We start from the raw sequence: 4,448 nt of genomic DNA on the forward strand, positions 1-4,448 counted from the left end.
CTCTTTCCTAGGACTGCCTGAGCTCACGGTAAGTGCTTAATAAATAATGTCAGCACCAACCAATGTATCAGGAATGAGCAGATTAAAACCTGTTAACTCAATTTTCTTTCCTATCACCATGCTTGTTTTAATGCAAAGATTAGAGCTGGCTGACCAATTGCATCCTCACCATCTGCTGTCACACAACATAACACTGCTGCCTCTTCCACGTCTGTCTCTTCAGGGATTCTGTATCAAAAGCAATTTCCCACGAGACTGACATCCTTATAGCTGCACAGAATAAAACCTCCTTATCCACAATAATGTAGACACTCTTCCCTTACTTCTCTAGCGTACCAGTTTCCTATCACCACTTGTTAAAAAATCACCCCCAGCGGGGCGCCTGGGTGGCTCAGTGGGTTAAAGCCTCTGCCTTCGGTTCAGGTCCTGGGATCGAGCCCCACATCGGGCTCTCTGCTCAGCAGGGAGCCTGCTTCCTCCTCTCTCTCTGCCTGCCTCTCTGCCTACTTGTGATCTCTGTCTGTCAAATAAATAAATAAAAATCTTAAAAAAAAAAAAAAACACCCCCAGCAGAAACTGGGGAAGAAAGGAAGAAAGTCCTGTGAGGAATAGAACTGGTGGTGAACTGTCCGCTGGCACGAATGTTTATATCACATTAATGGAGTGGTCTTGGGTTTTTCAAGATAGTGTCATGGTGAGAAATGCAGACAGTCCTCCTGTGGGTGGTAAAAATGGTCCTGCCCAGTCGGCAGAACCTCAAGCACTGGGGGTTCTAAAGTGAGTTTGCTCTGAGGACAACCAGGTTCAAAGACCTTTTCTTATTCCAAACTCTAATTGTTAACAGCGTTGAAAAACCCCGCCTGTGCAACGTGGGGGCTTAAGTGGGTAGGAGAAGAATCAATGAAACAAGATGGGATTGGGAGGGAGACAAACCATAAGTGACTCTTAATCTCACAAAACAAACTGAGGGTTGCTGGGGGAAGGGGGTTTGGGCAAAGGGAGTGGGATTATGGACATTGGGGAGGGTATGTGCTTTGGTGAGTGCTGTGAAGTGTGTAAACCTGGTGATTCACAGACCTGTACCCCTGGGGATAAAAATATATGTTTATAAAAAATAAACAATTAAAAAAAAAGAAAAAAAAAAACCCCGCCTGGCATTTACCTCAATCTCATTCACCAAAACCTAGTTGGGTCTTTTCATTCCGCCCAGGTAACAGGTGTGAGTATATCTAACAAGGCATTTGTATTTGTATCACTGATCGTTGAGATAGCATGGAATTTCTTTTTCTCCTACACTAACACCCCATTAATCTATTTTGTAGCAGCTTACTCCGTCCCATTCCTACTCCTCTCTGTCATGCCTTAAAATCCCAAGAGTACTCTTCTCAGCAGGAGGCAGTTTTGCCCCTCCCTCGGGGACCTTTGGCAATGACCGGAAAGGTTTTTGACTATCACGACCTGAAGAAGAGTGAGGAGGAGCAGGCCGGTGTTATTGGCATCTGGTGGATAACAGCCAACGATATTGCTAAACATCCAGCAATATACAAGATGTTCCCTATCCCCCAACAAAGCATCTGGCCTAAAAAGTCAGTAATATCAAAGTTCAGAACCCTGATCTAGAATCCGCAAAACAAGATCATATTTCCAAGGTATCTTTGCAGGTAGACTTCCTCATGTGCTCAGTTGGAAACAGAAGTGAGATCCATGAGATCTCAGTTGTAAGGTCTTCCTGCAAACTCACTGTCAGAGCTGTTTCATTCTTCTGCCACTGTAGGGCTCTGGCTCTTGTCTCTGATCCCTAGATTCTGAGTGGCAAGTGTAAGCAGCACCAAGGTTCCCACTGGAAGTGTCCCAGGTATGACTGGGTTTTTCTCTTGGCTTATTTGCTCCTACTTGCAGAGCATTCAATTTTCTTTCTCTGACCCTCCTAGACATTCTTGTAAGTGACTTCATGGCCTATAATAAATCCTTTTCTGCTTAAACTACTTAGAGTGCATTATTTGGTCTGCAATTAAGGATCCTAAGTAATACAGTAAGTGATTATAGGCAATCAATCTTCAAGAAGATGGGAATGTGAGATTGATTATGGTTAGAAATCAATGTAGATTTAGTTAGTATTACATGGTGGAACTCTTGTAAGCCTTGGAGGACTAAATGGCTGCTTCTATATGGGTAGTGGATTGGTATGGGGATTAAGATGGTCACAAATTTTTTGTCACTCATCCTTCTGTTCCCTCCCTCTCCCTTGAACATAGGCCATCCCTGTTATTTTATTCAATGAATAGAAATATAGCAAAATTAATCCTGTGAACTTCAGAGGCTGGGTCTTAGATCTGCAGTATCTACCTTTATCTCTTAGAACACTCCCTTTGGGGATTCAGCTGTGGGAAAGCCCAAGGAACTGTGAAGACAGGCTACAGGGAGGAGAACCAAGGTTTCCTTAGCTGGCAATCCCTGCTGACTCTCCAACCAACTTCCAACATCAACTACCGACCACTTTGAATGTCCCAGGCCCTGGTGACCCTCCAGGACTTGTCATTTCATCAGTCACTGCTAAATACCATCAGTCCCCAACATAGTGAGAGATAACGACTGGGTTATTGCTTTAAGTCACTGAGTGTTGAAGTGATTTGTTAGACAGTAATAGATAATCAAAATAATTGGCTACTTCCAACTGGACTGGCAAGTTTAAAAAATAAAATGACAAGGTGAAGATTTAAATTCTCTATTCAAGATATAGTCAGAGATTCAGAGTCTCTATGACTGCCCAAAAGAAGGTGGCTATAAAACTAAGATGCCAAGTCTAATTCTGTGGGCTGCTCAAAATTCAACATAGGTTGAGTAAACAACCTCACTGGATCTCTTGTGTACATGTTAGAGCACTGACTAGGAAAGAATATGATGTTGACAATACAAGTGGTGACATTTGAGAGGATTTGCATGATTCTGAGGACATCTGATCTTCCCAATCTGACTGTCTATTGCCAAGGGAAGCAGCCCCTCTTTATCTGTTGCAGCTGGCCTTGCCCACTAGAACAGCCAACAAAGACATCATCTGAGGTAGTTATCATCACAGAAATACCAATTATCCCCTTGCCTCAATGTACTACCTCTCAGTGGCTCCAGGCCTAAAATTGCAATTGGATATTAACATGCCCTGGGGCATCACTTACAGAGTAAAACCATAAAGGAAGGGGCACATGCAAAGAACTATTAGATTTTGCTAAATTATGTCAGCAAAATTTGGGGAATGTATGTGAGAAGATCGCAGATTAAAGAGAGAGTAATATAATTCTGAATGAAGCTGAATTTAGTGCTATGATTTTATGTACCAGCAATTCTAAAAACCAATGCACTCACAAGTCTCTTTCCCAGTTATTGTGGCAAGGGGTACCATGAACAGCAAAGTCTCCCATGACACCCCATACAAGGCAGTGAGGGAACCAAGACAAGTACCCAAAGTTTTTGGAGACAGTGGAACTGAAGATCATCTTGAAGAATGATGCCCCCAGAAGGACAAATGTTTTTTGGGCACCATCCAGGCTTAAGTCCACTCCCTGCCTCAAGTTCTCCATATGTACTTTGGGGGATCAGCCGTGCTATAATGAGGCCAAAGGTGTGGATATTCCCCATCTGGACACTGAAGCACTGAAAAAACTCAACATGAATAAAAAATGAGATCAGAAGCTGGAAGAGAAGTATGATGCATTTTTGGCTTCAGAAACTCTGATCAAGCAGATCCCATGAATACAGGGCTCAGGCCTGAATAAGGCAGGCAAGTTCCCCTCCTTGCAATGAGTTCCCCTCCCCACAATGAGAACATGGTGGCTAAGGTGGATGAAGTGAAGTCCATGATCAAATTCCAGATGAAGAAGGTGCAGTGGTCGTTGGGCACATGAAGATGACAGATGATGAGCTCATGTACAACATCCACTTAGCTATTAATTTCCTGGTATCATTGCTCAAGAAGAATCGGCAGAATATCCAGGCTTTATACATCAAGAGCAAGGTGGGCAACCCCCAGTGCCTATACTAAGGCACAGCTTAATAAACCCTAGTGTTACCATTACCAATTTGCCAGTGACTAGGGAAAGGGAGGAGGTTTGTGAGCTGACATATTGTGCCAATGCACCATGCTGATGCTGCAATTTTTGGCACTCAGTGATGGGTAGTCATTTTCTCCACACTGCAAACCAAGAAATGGATTCTATCTACCTTCAAAACCGTAGTCTTATTTAGATCTCTTGGAACTGAGAACATGTGATACTTAGAACATGTGACAGTAGGTCTGCTAACCAGGACTGAAGCTTTTCTGATAACCCTGAGAAGGGCAGAGTGGAACTTCACACTGAAGACATTGACTCAGCCCTTGGCAGTGTGCTTAACCTATGGCCTGAAGTCACTTCCCTTTAAGCCAGATTCTTTCCATGGGCTTTTTGTTTTGTTTC

At 43.3% G+C, this 4,448-nt stretch overlaps 1 pseudogene; it reads left to right on the plus strand.

Moving 5' to 3' along the window:
* The first annotated feature begins 3,395 nt into the window (after positions 1-3,395).
* LOC101692765 lies at positions 3,396-4,036 on the plus strand (annotated as a pseudogene).
* Positions 4,037-4,448: the final 412 nt, after the last annotated feature.

The sequence above is a fragment of the Mustela putorius genome, unplaced genomic scaffold (assembly GCF_011764305.1).
Source record: "Mustela putorius furo isolate JIRA1106 unplaced genomic scaffold, ASM1176430v1.1 tig00000174_pilon_pilon_pilon, whole genome shotgun sequence".
Lineage (NCBI taxonomy): Eukaryota > Metazoa > Chordata > Mammalia > Carnivora > Mustelidae > Mustela > Mustela putorius.